Genomic DNA, 20,774 nt, shown 5'->3' with positions numbered 1-20,774 from the left:
TAATGAAATAACTGGGATTGGAAACAAAAGGAAGGGACAGGTTTGGAATGGCGTGAAATAATGAGTGAAAGTTCAATTATTCTGAGCTTAAGTTAGAAGTGTAGGAGAAGGAGGAGAGTGTGTTGTATTAAAAGCAAGGCAAAAAATAGCTTCAATGGGCAATGTTACATGTTAAATGCTACAAGCAAGTATATCATGTTTTTCAGATTGAACACTATTAGAGGCTACTTGATTTGCAAAACAGTAATCAATTCTTTGGGGTGGAGATGGGGAGATTAGTTTCACTGGAACGTTACCAGGTTGAGAATGTGAAGGAGCAGTAATTTGTAGGGTCCAGAAAATGCAAGGATCACAGCACAATTAATTTAGGTGGACAGTCAACAGAGTGGGCATGCAACAGGACCTTTAGGGTGGGCATACAACAGGAACTTTCGGGAGGTGGACAGTCCTATCTGCATGCTTCTCATCAATTCTACATTTTAATCCAGCCCATCTTATCCCTGCGGTTAAGGATCTCTAGAGAAAGAGAACTCTAGCATAAACTTTACTTAAATGTAAGCTAAACCCTTCACCCAAATGTTTTAATCGTATGGATTTAAAATGTGAAATGACAAGTGGAGGTGATGTAATTATGACCTTATTTTTTGAAACAGAGTCTCATTCTGTCACCCAGGCTGGAGTGCAATCATGGCTCACTGCAGCCTCAAACTCCCAGTCTCAAACGACCCTTCCACTTAAACGACCGAGTAGCTGGGACTACAGGTACGCACCACCACACCCGCTATTTAATTTTACTTTTCGTAGAAACAGGGTCTCACTATGTTGCCCAGGCTGGTCTTGAACTCCTGGGCTCAAGTGACTCTCCCACCTCAGCCTCCCAAAGTGCTGTGATTACAGGCATGAGCCACCAAGCCCAGAGACTTGACTTTTCTTCCTCTCTCTTTCTCTCTCTTTCCTTTTTTTTTTGAGACGGAGTCTCACTTTGTCGCCCAGGCTGGAGTGCAGTGACATGACCTCAGCTCACTGCAAGGTCTGCCTCCCAGGTTCACGCCATTCTCCTGCCTCAGCCTCCTGAGTAGCTGGGACTACAGGTGCCCGCCACCACGCCCGGCTAATTTTTGGTGGTTTTTTTTTTTTTTTTTTTTTTTTTTTTAGTAGAGACGGGGTTTCACCGTGTTAGCCAGGATGGTGTCCATCTCCTGACCTCGTGATACGCCCGCCTCGGCCTCCCAAAGTGCTGGGATTACAGGCGTGAGCCACCGCGCCCGGCCTCCCAGAGACTTTTCTATCTGATTACTTTTCAAACACATTCTAGAGCATCCTAGAACTTGTCCTTTCCTAGTTCAGTTTATTACATTCTGCTCATGCTCCTGGAGAGAATACAGCTTTTAGTCATTTAGTCTCTATGTGGTCCTTCCTTGATTTTCTAAGGGTCCTGAGTCTATGGTCCCAGAAATAGACAAAAACGTGTGCAGGGCATCATAGACTCTTGCTAGGCTGGAAGTAGGGTTCCTCTCTTGTAGCCAATGTCCTCTTCTCCTCACTCTTCCACTTCCCGAAATACACACACTCAATATACAGTGGCCAGCACATCTGTTTTATAGGACCAAGAAACTGAACCCTAAAGGTTAATGAAGGAAAGATACGCAGAAAGTCCAGCACTTCCCTAATTCAGCAGCACACAGGTTTTCACATGTCTAATATTTAATTTACGTAATTTATTTTCAATCTCAATTTAATCGCTTTTCTTGAAAAGATGTTTGGGACAAGGCCAACAATGGAGGGAGGAATGTCACCGTGTCGGGATCTGGAAACAATCAGCTCTGTATGGTTTTAAAGATGAAGCGCCAAGATCTTAAGGAACCTGAATTCCTGGTGAGCAATCAAGTTCTTTAATCGGCCCCCAGCAGGATGCCAACGGCGTAAAAGACAAAAAGAAAATCTATTTTAAAAGATAGATTTTGTGTTTTTAGATTAATTTTTAAAAAGCGAACCTATCACAAACTTCCCGGTTTTTAAAGAAAAGGCCTCTCCCACCGCAGAGCCCTCTCGCACCATGGGACAGCTCGGCGGCAGCGTCCGGTGCCGCGAGCTCGGAGTGCGGCGCTGGGATCTCGCGTCCTCCGCCTCCGGAGCAGCAGGCTCCTTGAGCGCCGCGGGGCGGGGCGTGGGGCAAGACCCGCCGGCCGCTCCCTTCCCCACAGCGCTTAGGGAAGCAGCGAGCGCCTCCCCTCCTGTCCTGGAGTCCTAGCCTGGCCGGAGCTACCTCCAGGGCGCCCGCTGCTGCGGTGGCAGGAAGTCCCCGGGAACTACAAATCGAGGCATGCTGGGAACATTCTCCCGCTCCTCCCAGGAAATGTCCTTTGTCCAGCCCTACAGGAAGCCCCAGTGAGGAGTCAGCCGGGCAGCCGGCCAGCGAGCCAGCCAGCCAGCCAGCCAGCCAGCCAACCAGCCAGCCAGCCAACCAGCCAGCCAGCGGGCCACCCAGCGGCCGCTGCAGCCGCCGCCGCCGCACAAGGGCAGACGCGCTGCGGTGCGGGGCTCGGGCCGGGGCGCTCGGTCCCCTAGCTCCTCGCCGCGCCAGCCGCCGCGCAGGTAGGAGCGTGGCTGTGGCTGGGCTCAACCGCCTCCCGGGGATGGGGCTGATCGGGACCAGACCCGACCGCTGCAGGGATGGGGTGTGTGTTCGAGTGCGGTGGCGGAACGGCTGGGCGAAGTTGTGCCTCGTAAAGTGGACCGTTGTCCGCTCCCCTGGGGCGCAGGGCCCCGGGCTTATGGGGTGCTCTCGCGCCCCCAAAGCTGGGACTGAGCTCCCTCAGGGGTATGTGGCGAGGGGCGGGGAGGAGGAGGCTGAGACATGAGGGAGGAGACAGCGATGCAAGAGGGAGTAGGACCGTCCCGCCGACCACCGAAGGGGGCATCAGAGACCCTCAGAGAAACCAAGCTCAGGGAGGAGCTTGGAAGGCAAGGAGAAGCTGAAGGGCTTTGTGTGCAGCTGTGGACCTCGACGGACTGCGCTCTCCTTGCCTTGTCTGTCCGTGCCCCCAGTCCCATTGGGGCTAAGGGAGGGTGGGGGGCTCCGAGAAGGCAGGAGAGAGGCGGCAGGTCATCTTGGGTCCTCGTGAATGAAATGTGTGCCTCCCTTTTCCTCTCTTCTCCATTCTAGCCCACTCAGATGAGCGGCTTTGGGGCTGCCATCAGACCCGGCAAATGACACAATAAGGACGGGTGGGTGGAGAGATGGGCAGCAGCTCGCAGCCCAAGAGGGGTGGCCGTCTAGCCCCGGGAGGCATTCCAACCACACGTGTCCATGTAGGTAGGTGGTGGGCAAAGCTGGAACCTGCACCTCGCGGGGATGCCAAGGCTCAGGATTGTGCATGGAGGCACGGGTGAGGCGCGTGTTGGGAGGAGTGGGTGAGTAAAAGGTTGAGGGGGAGCAGCGACGCAGAGGCGCTGAGTGTACCTTACGGCCAATGTACATTATGGTCATGCATCGGCAGCCGACTACCACTTCCTCTGGGACTTTCCACGATTTTCCTTTTTCCTAACCGCCCCGTCCCCCCAACTGCCCTGCCTCCCCAGCAGGAGTGAATCACCCACCACCCCTTGCTTGCTACATGAACCCTGGGCTGAATTGAAGTTGGTGATGTATCCCTGTCCTTGTAGCGGGCATGTTTGTCCTTAACCTGTAGGATGACACCAATGCTCCGCATCCCCTACTGCCTTACCCTCCTCCCTCAAGACCGAGCGTCTGGTAAATGCGGTTGGATAATGGCTAGCAAGTTAAATGTCTTTGAGTAGCTGTCGAGGATGAGTGGGCAACTTTGAACATAGTCCAAGTGTGACTGTTGTAACTGAACTCAGCATGCCTAAGGGGTCACACTCAATATCTCTCCTTTCTCCCCTCACCTGATTTTTTTGTTGATGTCCCCAGCTGTTTACCTTCTTCTCTCAACAAGCCAACATGTGGATATTATTTAATGTGGAATACATTTGAGGAGCCAAATGAACCTTTAAGAATGCCACTTACATGGCCAGGCAGGAGTATGCAAGGCTCATGGTCGAAAGAATGATGCTGTAGGGCATGGAGAGAGCCCTGAGCCTGATATAAATGGCTTTCGAGGTGAAACAAAACATTTCTTCCCTAGCTTCTTTGGGAGAGGTGAGGCATTTGAACTGAGATAAAGAATGGAATCGAGAAAAAAAAAAAAACCCAGTTGTTTAGGATGAGGGCATGAGGATAATGAAGTGAAGGGAAGAGGCTCTGTGAATTTAGATGATGTCTAGTTAGAACATATTGGCCGTGTGTGTGTTTGTGTGTGTGTGTGTGTGTGTGTGTGTGTGTGTGTGTGTGTGTGTTGGAAGTGGGGCTTGTTGTTAAGGGAAAGTTGATGTCAAAAGTTCAGCCATGCCCAACAGAGAATAAGATGGCATCCTACTGAACAAGATCATAAATATGAAGTCAGGCTGCCCTTTACATTGCACAAAGGAACACATAGATGGCTTTTCAGAACTACTGGGATAGAGGGATAAATGGATGCTAGTCAGACAGAAGAACCGGCTGGATTGAAGTGGTAAATAGTGACCTCACATCAGCAGCATGACTAAGGCTCATGGAGTTGCATCACATTTCCTCTCCCTCCCCCACCAAAACTCTTTGAATTTCCTCAGAATCTACATTTTTTGCCTAATTACTAGTGTCCTGTGAAGGGAAGGAGAAAGGGTAAAGGTTGGTTGCAAGGATGATAAACTAATGCAAGAAGGAGCTTGTCTGCTTATGTAGAAAGAAAAAAATAGCTGCAGTGTCAGTAAGAGGTCTGGAGCTTGAACCTGTCAGTACCTTTTCTTTGTATCTAAGATCCTACTTCTTTTTTCTTTTCTTTCACCTGCCCCTTAACAGGTTTCTCGGTACCACACACTATGTAGAGTTAATGTAATCAACAAAAGTAACTCCTTACTTTGGGATTTAAAATTCTTCTCAATTCAGTGCCTACCTACCTCTCTCCTTCACTGGACCTGTGCCAACCCAATTTAGTACCCATCCTTGGAGCAAATAGCTCCCCAGTCCTTGAAGATGCAACAGACATTCTTCTGCCTCTGTGACTGTCAGGTTAAACCCCATGCTTGCTGGACATCCCTGTACCCGTCCCTAATTATTTTTGTACATATCCTGGCCCAGCTGATTATCTCCCTTATAGAACTCTTCCCAAACTTTGCAGTCAAAATTAATCTTACCCCTTGGTAATTTGTATTATTTCAATGACACCTGCTTTAGGTGTTAATACCTAACAGGTGCCCAAAGGATGTTTGATTTGAAAACATGAATAAATCAAAGAAGGAGTGAAAGGATAAAAGAATCTTAATTATCTTGCCTTTTCTTTAGAAAAGGGGATGGAGCCTTTCTCATAGACCTGTGATGATTCATTGCAATTGTGAAAATAAAGCATCTGGGACATGCCAGACTGAGGCTTTTCCTTTTGCTCCTGGGTTGAGACCCTAAAAGTACCTATCATAGTGTCTAGTACAAGGACATTCACAAAAAGTTTGTTGAATAAGTTCTTTGCCAACCTACATTTTAAACTCTCAGGCAGAATATGGAGTGGATTAATCCCAAGCAAATAATCAAGAATTTTTGTCATTGTCCTAGACTGAAGAAGGTAACTGTTTCCATTCAATTATGAAGGTACAAAGTGCTAATTAGAAAAGCAGCACTACGAAGACTGTCCGCTATTTGCAAGTAAGCCAGACATTTACCATGCCATTTTTATTTTTATAGCCCAGGCAATCTATGAGGATTAAAATGTAGCATATAGAAATAGAAAACAAATCAGACTTTCAAATTTTCCCCAAAGACACTACAATTTAGTAGTCCCTCACTTACTTCAAACTGGGCAGTTTTTCATTCTTCTTTTTATGTGATTACAATAATAGTCGCCACTTATTGAACATCTGTATATCAGCTACTAAACTAGGTGATTTACATGTTTAATCTGATGACTTACATATTGTTATCTCCATTCTGAAAATGAGGAAACTAGGGCTTGGAGAGAAGGTAAGAAACTTGCCTGGAGTCCCAGATTCTGAACTGAGTGTAGATTGGAATTTAGGTCTGCTGACTGCCAAACCTGTTCAGAATTTGCTTTCCATGGGAGAAAACTGACAGTTCTTCATTCCTTCTCCTGAAGTCCTCCACCTCCCAAATTTCCTACCAGTAACATTGTTGTGCTTCTAAAATCATCCTAATGGATCTTATTCTGAGAAGTACTGTTTTTTTCATAGATCTGTTATTTTTATGTCCTTAAACTCTCATGACCATCAGTTGGAAAGGCCAGGTTCACAACGCCTAATAAGACCTTTGGATAAAGAACTGTGTGCGTTTGGAATTCTTTTCTTTTTTCTCCCAGTCTGTCTGAATTCCTCTTGCCAGGCCAAGCCTCACTTCTTTTGGGTAGCCTTTTTCGGCTACACCAGGCCACCCTCAGCCTCTCCCCTAATCTCTTGCATTGTTTGAAATTCTGCAGTTCAATGTTTTCTTAATGAAAGTAGACTTGAGTGGGTTCCCACAGGTGACAGGGACTTTATGTCCAGAACACAACCTGGCATATGGTAGACTTTCAGAAACTGAGTTAATGATGAATTGGTAATGACTAAAATGCAGAAATGGAGGCATGAAATATTATTTGCATGTTGATAGTTTGCTTATATTGTAGAAGAGGGATAGAAAGAGAGGATAATTATTTTCTTAGTTAATTTTCACCCTTTTCATGTAACTTCCAAAAGAGGAAAGTACCTTCTGGAAATATGCCAGAGCAGACCACTGTAAGCTGAGTTTTCTGAGCTTGACTAACACTGGCACTGAATGATTATAGTGTTTAATGATTTTGGGTAGTGGGGTGGGGCATTGTTTGGTACCTTTCCCTTTGCTGTCATGCCAAATCTCTCAGATGTCATGCACATCTGAGAAAATCAGAGGGGTTTCACTGGCTGCACTTATTGGGGGAAAAGAAGGCTAGGGAGAGGAAGGAAGATAATTCATTCTGTTTTCAGCAGAGCAGCAAGATTGTTTGGGGTATAGATTTGGCATTCATTACATCATGTATTGATAAGGGATGGTTAAAAGATAGTAGCTTCTCGTCTTTGGGTGGAAGAGAGTTTCACCTATCACTAGATTGAACCCATTTCCTTAGCTTGACTAAACCTTTTTCTCTGACCTCAAGGGTGCAGAGAACTTTGAAAGCCCTGATATAAACACAGCGTGCTATGGGTTGTTGTAAGCACATTAGTCATGTTAAAGGAGAATAGGAGAGTTCTTGACTGAATCTATTCAGCAAGTCATGTTCTGTGCATCCATAGGCCAGCAGCAGTGTTCCAGCAGGTGTGTGAGAGGGTCACATGCGATACTTCAGATTTCTCCTTCCCGTGGAGGCTAAATTTGCTATGGGTAGTTAAAGGGAAAGGGCCTACTTTTTATTCAGAGAGTTACTTCAGATATACATGGTCTTCTGAGAAGTTTATCAGGATCTTACCATAATTATAAAACAGGAATAAACTCTCTGGGTTTTATTTGCTAAGAAATGTTTTGCTTTGGCTCATCATCTCAGAGCTATTTCATGTGCTTAGCACATCTTTGATGCTTGATGAAGTTTAGCAGGGCACTATAGGAAGACTTTTCCAGTTGTTGAAATTTTTTGTCCCCCATACCTGGAAGCCTTTGTGAATTTCAAAGAATCACTTTATTTTTGTTTTGCTAGTTTTGAAAATAATCCTTCAGGCAGGTACTGACAATGATTTCTGATAATAGAAGGTGGTTTAGAAAGTAGAGGTGGTTTAGAAGGTGGTTTAGAAATAGAAGGTAGAATAGAAATTTCATTAGAATGTAATCTTTACAACAGAGAATCTAGAATAATGGGTAGTGCATGGTAAGGGTTTGATAACTATTTGTTGAATGAATGTGTTTTTTTTAAATTTCATTTTAATTTGTTCCTAAAATGATGGCACAGACAATTTTTTACAATGAGGTACGGGTAAGGTTGTATGCTTATAAATTATATAAGCTGGGGAAGATAGCTTACATATATGTACATTATGTACATATATATATAATTTCAAAAATATTTTAGAGCACTTTTAGGTTCACAGCAAAATTGAGAAAGTAGAGTTCCTGTCTGCCTCCGGCCCTCACACATGTACAGCCTCCCCCACTCTCAGCATCCTGCTCCAGAGTGATACATTTGGTACAACTTATGAACCTATATTGATACATCATTATCACCCAAAATCCATAATTTACTTTAGGGTTCACTCTTGGTGTACATTCTATGGTTTTGACAAATGTATAATGACAGGTATCTACCATTATAGTATAGTGCAGAATAGTTTCACTGTCCTAGACACCTTCTGTGCTCCACTTATTTATCCTTCCCTTCCCCTAACATCTGGCAACCACTGATCTTTTTACTGTCTCCATAGTTTGCCTTTTACAGAATGTCATATGGTTGGAATCATACAGTATGTGACCTTTCCATATTGGCTTCTATCATTTAGTAGTATAAGTTTTAAGGTTTCTCCATGATTTTTCACGCCTTGATAGCTCATTTGGTGTTGTCGTATTTTGGATTTTGGCCATTCTAATGAGCGAGTAGTGGCATCTTGTTTTAACTTGAAATTCTCAAATGACATTGATGTTTGTATTAGTTCATTCTCATGCTGCTATGAAGAAATACCCAAAACAGGGTAATTTATAAGGAAAAGAGGTTTAATTGACTCACAGTTCTGCATGGCTGGGGAGGCCTTGGGAGACTTACAATCATGGCAGAAGGTTAAGCAAACCTGCCCTTCTTCACATGGCAGCAGAAGAGAGAAGTGCCGAGCAAAGGGGGAAAAGCTCCTTATAAAACCATCAGATCTTCTGAGAACTCTCACTATCATGAGAACAGCCTGAGGGTAACTGCCCCCATGATTCAATTACCTCCCACCTGGTCCCTTCCATGACATGAGGGGATTATGGGAACTACAATTCAAGATGAGATTTGGGTGGGGATGCAGCCAAACCATATCAATGTTAAAAATCTTTTCATGTGCCTATTTGCCATCTGTATATTTTCTTTGGTGAGGTGTCTGTTCAGATCTTTTGCCCATTTTTAATTGGGTTTTAAGAGTTCTTTCTATATCTTGGTTAACAGCCTTTTATCATATATATTTTTTTGCAAACACTTTCTCCCCACCTGTGACTCTTTTTCTTGTTATTTTTTTGTTAGTATATGAGCTTTCCCCATCTTTTCCTTTTTTGGGGGGGAATGTGTGCCAGATTTAATTTAATATAAAACTAGTTTACTCCAGAACTGAGAAACCAAAATATGAAATTAACTTGAAGACACACTCCCCTTTTACCACCCCCCTTATAACAATAAGCATCAGTTGAATTTAACCAGACTGCAGCCACAGCCTACACTAGTCTGGGTGGCAGTTGTCTCAGGACATCCTTTGTTTCTGTTTCTCTACTTCCTAATATGTGCTTGTGTTTATTGATTGAATTGGTGGTGTGGTAAGTATTCCTGGTCAACACTTCCTGTATGGCATGTAATCTTTACTAACTTTCTTAAGAGCCTTCATTTGTTTCCCAGCCTAATTCTGGACCTTTAGGGAAAGGGTTTTCTAGGCTGATGATTCTATGTAGGCGAGAAGATAAATCAAGAAATCCATGCCTTTCTTGTTGTAGTAAGAAAAACAAAACAAAACATGAAACTCTTGAAAACTGCCAGAGAATAAAACTTTAGTCTGAATAGCCACTCTTAATGTTAAATGCAAATCTCCCTGGTATTTGAATGCACTCCCTGCCCTGCCTCACCCAGCAACTTCTTTAGTCTCATAATTACTTTGAAGGTTAAATGTTGGTCTTTCTTCATTCATCATTTAATTTCTCTGACTGCTAGTCCCAATTTTCCTTGGGTGGGAGAGAAGTAGTTGTCCTGTCATAGTGGGACAGTCTGGTAGCATTCCCCACAATGAACATAAACAGCACTGTGGCACCTCTGTTTGCACAGCTGAATCAAGGGTTAAACCCTTGGAGTGGAGGGAGGACCCACACAGGGGCATTTGATACAAACAAAGCGTGCTGGCATTTGGGCCAAGAGATGTAGAATTCTTTTTTGAGAATGGTCTGCCTAACTTTTGAGGCTAATTGCCATTTCCTGTCATGGCTACCTATTTAGCAGAGTAATTAAGCATGTTTGGCTCCTGGTGCTAACAGGTTATTGGATCCAGTTAGGAGAGTTAGGTCGTCCCTATGACTCTACCTTACCTGATGTGATTTTGCCAAATCACTAGATTTCCTAGTCTTTTTAGGTCTTCCTTTTGAGACTGAGGGGAAGAAATAATTACTCCTGATTTTATCCATTTCAAGAACTATTTGAAGGTCCATTGTATGAAGGAATTATCAAAGTGAATAAAATGTTTGTTCCCATAAGGAACTTACAGTTGGGAGGTGGTAGGAGAAAAAGGAGAACCAAAAATAAGACATGAATTATTGTAAATATGATTCTATTTAAAAAACTAATATTGGGCAGAATAAGAAAAAGTATCTTAAGTCATACAAACTGAAAAAATAATAATAATTCTATCTGAGCACTTACTATCCCTATAAGGTAGGTTCAGTTGTTTTCTCCATTTTATAGATGAATAAAACTAAGGCTAAAAGAGGTTGAACAATTTGCTTAAGGCTAACAGCTAGACTGGATTCACACAGGTCGTATGGCTCCAGAATCTTGTTTGGTTTTTGTTTTTTTTGAGACAGGATCTCGCTCTGTCACCCAGGCTGAAGTCCAGTGGTGTGAATACCTTCTGGGCACAAGCTATCCTCCCACCTCAGCCCTCCAAGTGGCTGGGATTACATGTGTATGCCACCACTTCTGGCTTTTTTTTTTTTTTTTTTGGAGAGACAGGGTTTTGCCCTGTTGCCCAGGCTGATCTTGCACTCCCGAGCTTAAGCGATCCACTGGCTTAGGCCCCCAGAAGTGCTGGGATTACAGGCGTGAGCCACTATGCCTGGCCAGAATCTGAGCTTTTAACCATTACAGGTGCTGCTGCCTCTGGAAAAGGACAGACTGTAACCCATGCTTTCAGGAGGAAAAGCATCTGAGGAAGGGAAAACAGGGTGCCCTCTGGGGGATTTAAAGCAACCCTTTTGGGCTGGGGTTAGGGGACAGAGGTTAAGATGAGGTAAGAGAGCCTTGGGCTACATTGTTAATGACTTGGAGTGTGTGCTTATATGACAAAGTCACTTAGGGGTTTCTGAGCAGAATAAGAAAGTGACAACGTTTTAAGATTGATGCAGTAGTGACATGTAGGTGCATGTAACTAGTAAGAGTGTGCACTGCAGTGATAGTGGCAACTGAAAAAAAGAGAAAAGTGAAAAGAACATGGCAACTGATTTGATTGAAAGGGGTGAGGGACGGGTCAAAGTTGAGTCCATGGTTTTGAGCTTCTGAGTAAGAACAAAGACGGCTTTAACAGAAATGGACACTGTCAGGAGGAGCTGATTTGTAGCAAAGATTCAAGAAAGGAACTAATACTTGTTTTTAAATCTGACATGGGCCAGATACAATACAAATGGAAATGCATTGAGTCTTTATAGCATCCTTTCAAGGTAGCTTGTTTTCCCCTATTGTGTAGATGATTAAACTAAGACTCAAAGAGGTGAAATAGCTGTCCCGGGGCACACCATGTGTCAGTGGCAGACTTCTACTTGAACCTGTGCTGTTAACTCCTTTGCATGTGCTTTTCCTGTTTCTGCTGCCTCCTGTCCCTTGTCACATGGGACATGCGGGACAGCACCTCAGGACTGGAAGGGACATTCAGGCTCCTCAGTTGTAATGCTTGGGGTATTATGAGAAATGTAGATCTGGAGTGCAGGTCAGGGGTTGGGTGAGAGGTTCACATTTGTGAGGTCTTTGGATAGAAGAGCTGTATAAAGCTACAGGAAGAGGCAAAACAGTTGAGGGAGAGGGAGAAGAAATATTAAAAAGACCCTTGAAGGCTGACCTATTTTAGGAGTTAAGAAGAGGAGACAGGGTGGTCAGTGAAGTATGAGGAGGACTAGGACAGTGCAATATTGTGGGTGCTAAGCAAAGAGAATTAACAAGGAGAGTGTCTCAACAAGATTTCCGGGCCGTGTACTGAACTCCTATTAAATGCCAAGCACTTTACTGTGTTGATAGTGAGGTCAAAGCAGAAGAGGAGACCACTGAATGTGGAAGGTAGAAATACATAGCTGATAATTGATGTGGGTCTGGATCACTAACTAAATATTAGCAGTTAACACTGTCTGCCGAGGTTGTCCCATCTGGAAGCCCGAGTTCACTGGGAAACTGTGAGAGTGTGGTGGTGATGTTAAGTTTTTAACTGGGGCTCACTAGCACTTATTCCTCCTTTTCCCAATAGCCTGTAAGATTTATTTGGCCCAAAAATGGCATTGCAGGAGAAAATATAATATAGTTTGATAATTGGTTTTAGTAATTTAAAAATGATACTGCAGAATGAGGCAGTCTCCCCTTTTAATGAGTTTCATAGTTTGAATAGAAAAATGTCTTTAAAGATTTTTTTAAATGGCATAACCAGTACTACTGAGGCTTCATGGTCTTCCCCTCTCCTTTCTCTCTCTCTTTCCTCTCTCTCTCTCTCTGTCTGTTTCTCTCTCTCTCACACACACATACACACACACAGACGATGACTTTTTTCAAATACTGTACAAAGGACTCAGTATTATTCAGTGTTTACTCTAACACTCCATTAAGTCAATGCTAATTCAAACAACTGCTTTTTTTTTTCTAGCCAACAAAATGTTCTGTTTTTCTCTAGTAAAAACAGCAGAGAATCCAAAACGTGTTAAGTCAGCGATCACTTCTGAGGATCACATGAAGTTAAGTTTGAAGAACATTTTCCATGTTTTTTCTAGAGGAAAAATAACTGAAACTACAATAGGAAAAAAATTATCAGGAGTCCGGAAGAAAACAAGAAAAATGAAGTCAGTGAAATGCTGTCACTAAAGCCAGAGCACTAAACTCATGAATATGACAGAGTGGGTTGGGAGAATCTGATGCAAGGGAGATTGTACCTAAAAGGAATCCAGTAATCTGAAGGGTGGCCCCATCCTCTACCAACTTGACACCTTTGTGAATTCAAGTTGTGAGATTTGCTCATCATCTGTGGATACATTCTCTACAGCAAAATGTACTTGGAGTGGTGCTGTCCCTGCCACCGGGCACACATCTATACAACCTCCCATATGGGGACTTCAAAGCTGTTAAAGCACAGGGTGCAGCTGAGAAACTATTTGTAGTAATGGGTCACGTTGGATGAACTGAGTCCTTGATTCCATGGTGCAGTTAAATGTGAACTAGGCCTCCCTATGTTGCAGTTTTGTGTGACTCCCAGAATGCCCTTCTTTATCTGGGTATTTGCATGTTATTCTTTGCAGGCAAGATGACTTTGCTAACACTCTGAAGATTTGTTAGGAAAGAGTTGGTGACTTTGTCCAGATTTTAGTTCTTTTTCCTTTGAGAGGAGAAGGATTAACTAACAAAGCGTTTTGTGTACTGGGTAGGTTATGGCTTGATTAATGTGATTTTACTCACTGCCCAAGCAAGCAGCTGATAGGAGCCATAAACCTGGGGTCAAGCTTATAAATTAGATACGTCCAAGAGAGGCAGGGTGTTACAGTCTTGAGGAACAACTTCCCTCCCTCTTAATGCACCTGTCACATAATGTGAGTGACTAGGAAGTGAAGAGCAGGTGAGCTAATGATGCTGGGAAACCCAAATCACAAGTGTGAATTAGCCAAGCACCATAGGTTATGTTGGATTGAGTAGCAAGGGGAGATTGAAACAAAGGTTAATATGCCAGTGATTTAGGCTCGTGTCTGCCCTTAACTGGTGTGTTCATGGGCAATTTACTTAACCTTTCTTGGTCTCTATTGCCTGACTCATCTGTAAAATAGGGTGTTAGGTGAGATCACCAAACTGGATCAGGCAGGTTCCATTTGCTAGGTCCCTCACTCTCCATATGTGTTTGAAATTTACTGATATTTTTGTCTGTGCTACTGCCTGCTTTTGGACTTACTGCCATTATCTTCTCTTTTCCACCAGCACACCAAAAGATCTTGTGGCATATAGTAGTGAAATTGCTCTTATACCCCTTACCCAAAACCACTCTGTATCATTTTTGAATTGTTATGATAAGGAAATGTATCATGAGTCCTTTATAATAGTGGTTTATAACAGGGTTTTTGTTTTTGTTCCATGGATCCTTTCAGAGTCCAAGAAAAAGCTACAGGCCTTCTCATCAGGAGTAAGTGTCTACAGACACATTTCCATAAGGTTGCAGGGAGTTCACGGATTCTGAAGGCCCTCAGGCTAAGAACTCATGCTCAAGAAAAATACCGTTATTCTATTTGCAAGTTTGTATAGTACTGTTGCTCTCTTTGGGAAATGCTAGGAACTAAAGGTAAGGGACCCAGACTGAACCTGATGAATGACTTAGTAATGTGATGTTCAAGTTATGAATGAGTCCCAGACACGCAAGCCTCCTTCTCGAGACAGATGCATCACTTCCTGGAGGAAAGCTGTGTCCTGTGACTGGGTGTGAGCATCCTAGATTTACTGTGCACCATTGGCTGAAACAGAAAATATCTGTGAGCTTTCAGTTCTCATGTAAAGTAGGAGCATAATATCTTCTAGTTGCTCTCTTTGTAGTGTGGTATGAAGCAATTTGACTGGCATCCTCAGAGTTTCTCTGAGCACTGTCTGACGACACTATCTAAATTTAAAAGTTCTCAGTTTGGGCTAGTAAAGTAGTTCTGTTCCTGTCAGAGTTCATCTCGTGGAGATCACATTTTCATAAATCACTACTGTGTTATCTTCCTTTTCATCTGTACATGATCTTCCATTTTTCATCCCCTTAGAAGGTGATTCTAGGGAGGACTAATAATTGATGTACTTAATCTACTGGACACTCACATCCTTTCATTAGTTTGTCCTTCCTGGGGATAAAGCATTCCCCTCATAGAATTGTCACAACTAGGACCCCTAATACAGTTTATTCCTTCTTGGTTTGGAGTGTAGAGTTGCTGCATTAATGGTGGAAATAAACAAGTTCTGGTGGGCAGGATCCTTTTTTAGTTGTTTGGAAATATAAAAGTAGATGAAAATGGAAACAGAATCTGATTCTATTTTGAACATAACAGCTATTCCTTTATCTCATTTTTAAAAAGAGCAAAAAACATCAAACTTAAGTTTCTATTAGTATCTTTGCTCCACTGCTCCTTCTCCCAGTTCCCATGAGCTCTATTTAGTATTAAGCCTTGTAACCACTCTTGTTTTGGCATGATTTGTAAAAGCAGGCTATTCCTCTTATGGAAGTCACTGATATTTTATTATGTTCTGGCCAGAACTTAAATGAACATAAATAACCCAAAATTTCAGAAAAAAATATAATTATCCATTTCAAAACTTTTTATAAGCTTTCTAGTAAATATATAAAAGTAGATAGAGTAGTGTAATAAGCCTGCATATACCACCATCCAGCTTTAACAGTGGTCAATATGTGACCAATATTGTTTCATGTACCCCAGCCCATTTCCCTTTGCCCAGGAATTATGTTGAAGCAAATTCTAGACATATCATTTCACTTGTAACTATTTCATTATATATCTCTTAAAGATATAAGAACTCTTTGTACACTTAATCTCAGTACCAACACCTGACAAAATGAAGTTCCTTGATATCAAATATCTAATTAGTATTCACAGTTCCTCGGTTGTCATAATTTGTTTCTGTAATTTGTAAGTTTGAGTTGGCATTCAAATAAGGTCAGTATATTGGGGTTGGTTGATATTGTTTATGTTTTTTGACCTACAGGTCTCTACTTTCCCCTTTCTTTTTTTTTTTTTTTTTCTTTCTTTGTTTTTTTTTTTTTGAGACGGAGTCTCGCTCTGTTGCCCAGGCTGGAGTGCAGTGGCGCAATCTCGGCTCACTGCAAGCTCCGCCTCCCGGGTTCACGCCATTCTCCTGCCTCAGCCTCCGGAGTAGCTGGGACTACAGGCGCCCGCCACCACGCCCGGCTAATTTTTCTGTATTTTTTAGTGGAGACGGGGTTTCACCGTGTTAGCCAGGATGGTCTGGATCTCCTGACCACGTGATCCGCCCGCCTCGGCCTCCCAAAGTGCTGGGATTACAGGCTTGAGCCACCGCGCCCCGCCTACTTTCCCCTTTGCCATTTTTGTCACTGTTGAATTGTTATTGAAGAAAGTGGATCATGTGTGTTACATACTTTCCTATGGTCTGGTTTTTTCTGATAATCTGTTATTTTTAAGGAAATAAGAGTAATAGGTATGTAATTATTTAAAACCTGTTTTTAAGTGTATGCAAATGTTTTACTTCATGCTGAAAACTAGCTGTGGAGGTTCACAATTAGGCAGGAAAATTCAGGCATCAGGTGACTTCTTTACATTTTTATTCCTGTTTTTTCTTTTTGGAAGATATCTTGGCAGATTATAAGGAGAGGTGTCACTTACCCACTGCTGAAATGCGCTGGGCTGGAACACGCCAGCCATTCTTCATCAACAACACCAAACAGTTATTTTGGGCAAAGAATTAGAAGAGCAGTTTTTTTGTTGTTGTTGAATCTACAGTGGGAAGCTGGGGTGATTGAATGTGTGCCTCAAGTCCTTTGGCCCCAGCACCCCTCTCTCCTTATTTGCTATGATAAGCATTCTCTTGAGGGCTATTCATTACAGTGGAAATATGATCACAGAATCATCTGGGTTGGAAAAGACTTCCTGAGGTCACCTGGCTCCATCTGGCAACATTAATATGGGATTCCAGCATCAACTTTCCCAGAACAAGGCTGTTTGTTAACAACTCACATAGCTCACATAAACCCCTGGTGCAGTCTTAGCCTGTTTTCTCTTTTGTCCTTCAGTGAAATAGATGATTAAATTGCATGTCTTTCTGCTGTAGGAGTGTTACACAACTAGGACCCCAATCTAGATAACACACACGTGGCTGTGTAGATCTTTAAGATTAATCTTGATTTTTCCCTGCTGTCCTCTATAGCACATATACCCTGAGACTCTATTCAACTATCTGTATGTAGTAATGGTTTTCATGAAAAACGTTTAAATGGGTAAATATGATGCAATTACTGCAGACTACACCTTTAAGCTACAGTAGGTATGATGGTTAATTTTATGTGTTGATTTGGCTGGGCCACAGAATACCAAGATTTGTGTCAGACATTATTCTGGGTGTTTTGTGAGGATGTTTTTTAGATGAGGATAACATATAAATCAGTGGACTTTGAGTAGATTGCCCACCATAATGTGGGTGGGCCTCATCCAATCAGTTGAAACCTGAATAGAACAAACAGACTGATTTTCAGAGGAATCTTCTGCATCTGCTCTCCTGGGTCTCCAGCCTGTCAGCTGACCCTACAGATTTTGGACTTGCCAGACCCCATAATGGCATGAGCCACTTCTTTATGATAAATCAATCTCTCTCTCTCTCTACACACACACACACACACACACACACACACACACACACACACACATCCTATTGGTTCTCTTTCTTAGGAGGACCCTGATTAATCAGTGTGCCAAAAAAAAAAAAGACAAGTATATGTCCTCAATTTATCTGGCTATTTTTTGAAGATGTGTTTTATATTAAAGAGATGCACAGATCACTGGAGACACCATCAGCAAAATTGAGAGTCTGGCCACAACTCTTCTAGTAAAACCTGACTTTCAGTCACTTTCTCTTTCTAGCCTTAGTTTCATCTCTGTAAAAGAAGGTTGAACGAAGGGATTTCCAAGGTCTGTGATTTCCTGAAATGCAAACATGGAACATTTGAGCCAGCTGCTGAGAAAGTGTCTAGAGATAATAATTCTGAGGGCTGCCCAAAGTTTCTCTTACTAAATAAAACAACTGAGGGTGTAAAACAGTAGTGGTGGTGGAGCACAGGGAATAAAAAACCATCAACAGAAAGATTTCCTGTATATAAGGAAAATATACAGGAAAATGGATCACCTTGACTTATGTCGCAGAAGATCCTAATCATAAATGTAAAATAAGGATAGTAAATGCCAACAGGAAAACCTTTAGCTTTTGTGACTTCTCAGCTGAGGGCAGATAGTCTAACTTTGAGGGCACTTAGGATCTGTGTCTGCACTGCACTAATTCTTATTTTGTGCAGGAGGAATAGGGTGGTGGTGGAGGATTGGCATTTGTGATAAGCTGAGGCCGTCAAGCCAAACTGAGGGGCCCTAGCCCAACCCATGGACAGGAAATGTCTGACCCCAAGGGCATTTGTGCTATTCCTGATCACAGAGATTGGAAGGAGCCTCAGACTGGTGCTGATCCATGGGGATGTAGGTTGATTTCTCTGTTGCCTTGGTTTTGAGCCTTCTTCTTTTTCCACCTTGGGCTTCCCTCTCCAGGTAAAACAAGCAGTAACCACAAGGCAGAAACCATATTATTTTAGCTCCTCTTGTCTGGAGAGTGGGCAACACTTAGGTGCAGTAATCTTTTGGCTGTCCCTGTCTGGAATTAATGTTCATCCTCATGCAGCAGTCTGCCACTTGGGTGGCTGGCATTTTGGGTTGGGCAGTCTGGGTTTGTGCTTGGCAAAGCCAGCTGAGGGGGAAGTTCACATGCCACGTTTGGTTGTGGACACATTCTGTGTAAGGTGCTTACCCCTTGCTCGGTAGAGGCATCCCCTGCAAATATGGCGAGGTGGCTTTCTTTGCCCTTTGGGTTCTTTTTGACCATAAACTTACCAGTGAGGAGGCAGGACCTTGATGGTCATATCCCCTGAGAGGCTAGCTGACTTTTTACCCCGTTGGTGCTGAAGATGGACAAATGATTAACCCCCTAGAATCTCTGGTTAGACCTCAGTTGTGGTCATGAGTTCAGCCTTTTGAACCGCAGGCTGAAATTGTTTTTCCAGCGCTCTACCCAATCCCGGCCTGGACTCTGCTAGGGAAGCTCTCCCTTGGGAAATAGTGGTGGGCAGGGGGGCGTGGGAAGAGGAGGGAGGAAGCCTCCAGCTGCTGCTGGCCGGCCCTGCGTCCCTCTGAGGAGGTAGGGAAGGGACCCTCGAGATGAGTGGGAGACAGGAAAGGAGCTGCAGTCTGGAGGCCCGAGTGGGAGCCGCTCCTGGCCCGCCGCCCGCCGGGCCGCTTCCTTCCCCTGACATGACAGCCCTGACGGCCTGGCTCCCCGCCACCTGGCAGCGGCCGCCGCGGCACATGACTCCTCCGCCCTCTGCCCTGGGGGCTGGCGGGGCCCAGACGGGGCCCAAGCGGGGGCTAGGAGTGATCTGCTCTGGAACTGGCCGTCCCTGCTGGTCGGGGCTGCCAGGTGCGGCCTGCGCTGCTTCGCTGGGAACTGGCCTTCCTCTTCCATTCCTAACGCGCTGGCCATTTGTCCCTTCTAAGAGCCAGCGGAGGGGAACACCCGCTGCCTGCACCTGAAAGAGACGCCGCCTGGGGTTCAGCTTCCCTGGCCTCAGTGTTCTTTACACGTCAAACGGGTCGTCCTGATTTACCTCTCAGTTACTGGAGTCAAAGGAGATGGACCCGCTGCAGTGCATAGGAAGGTGCTTAAGTCCGCCCCAAGGCGACACCGCCTCCGCGGCGCCATCCAGGCCAGGGGCCGCGTGACAGCTTGGGGTCCGCGCAGAAGGCTGCCTCAGCGAGGCGGCAGCTGCGCCCCTGCCTTATCTTTTAGAGGCTGGGAGACTTGGTGCTATTTCTGGCCTTGGTTTTATGTAAAATCCAAGATGGTGGGGGAGACGTGTACACTCCTCTGCCCTAACCTCTTCATAGGAAGTTAGGTTAAATCCACAAAGTGGTGGGGATCTTGCTCAATAGAAATAGATTTCACAGGTAGCCCCAAAGTGGGAGATTTGGAGAATGTGCCAATAAACTTGGTTTAAATTCTAATTCTGGCTCTGCTACTGGCTTCAGTTACCCTCCCCCATCTTCCCACCTCATTCCCTCCTTTCCTCTTTTTTTTTGAGATGGGGTCTTGCTGTTTCTCAGGCTGGAGTGCGGGGGAAGGTGGGGGCAGTCTTGGTTCACTGCAGCCTGGAACTCCTGGGCTCAAGTGATCCTCCTGCCTCAGCCTCCCAAGTAGCTGGGACTAAAGACATGTGCCACCACACCCAGCTATTTTGTAAAAAGTTTTTGTAGAGAAGGGATCTTGCTCTGTTGCCCAGGCTGGAGTCTTTTTCTCTTTTTAGAGACACTTTATCACATTCACCTCTGCTCTGTAGCAGTGTCTTCAAAGTGATCTGATTTTTCTTTCAAGTGGGGTTGAGTTCGTCTAGAAGGCTCTTGAGCATTTTCCTAGTGATAGGGTGATAGGCCTTACTTTTTTGAAATTGGGGTAGGGGAAAGAGACATGAAAATATCACAAGTTCTAGAAGCCAGGATTTGAGCAGTCTTGTTGAAGTTGCCCAATCCCACCTTGAAGTGATCTGCATCCAAGAAAAAGGTTTTGTGATGGTGGTGGTGGAATGTTTGGGGATTAAGAGTTTGCTGTGTGGATTAACAAGCTGGAGTTGGAAATGTCTAATGAAACTGACAACGATGCCTTCCTGGATCAACTCACCTGTGTGTCATATGACAAGCTTGAAGAGGACTCAGGAACATTCAAACCCAACCTTCTCATGGAACGGAAGCCTGAAGGGGGCAAATGCTTAAAGTCACACAGCACAAT

At 44.0% G+C, this 20,774-nt stretch overlaps 1 protein-coding gene across 1 annotated transcript in view; it reads left to right on the top strand.

Moving 5' to 3' along the window:
• Positions 1-2,315: 2,315 nt before the first annotated feature.
• ZNF697 (zinc finger protein 697) overlaps positions 2,316-20,774 on the top strand; it is a 29,218-nt gene continuing 10,759 nt past the window's right edge. The window contains exon 1 of the mRNA XM_063624727.1: positions 2,316-2,595. The gene's annotated coding sequence lies outside the window, so the exon portion shown is untranslated. The remainder of the gene's footprint in view (positions 2,596-20,774) is intronic.

Source organism: Symphalangus syndactylus, chromosome 12 (genome assembly GCF_028878055.3).
Source record: "Symphalangus syndactylus isolate Jambi chromosome 12, NHGRI_mSymSyn1-v2.1_pri, whole genome shotgun sequence".
NCBI classification, from domain to species: Eukaryota; Metazoa; Chordata; class Mammalia; order Primates; family Hylobatidae; genus Symphalangus; species Symphalangus syndactylus.
This window is presented reverse-complemented; position numbering and strand designations above follow the sequence as displayed.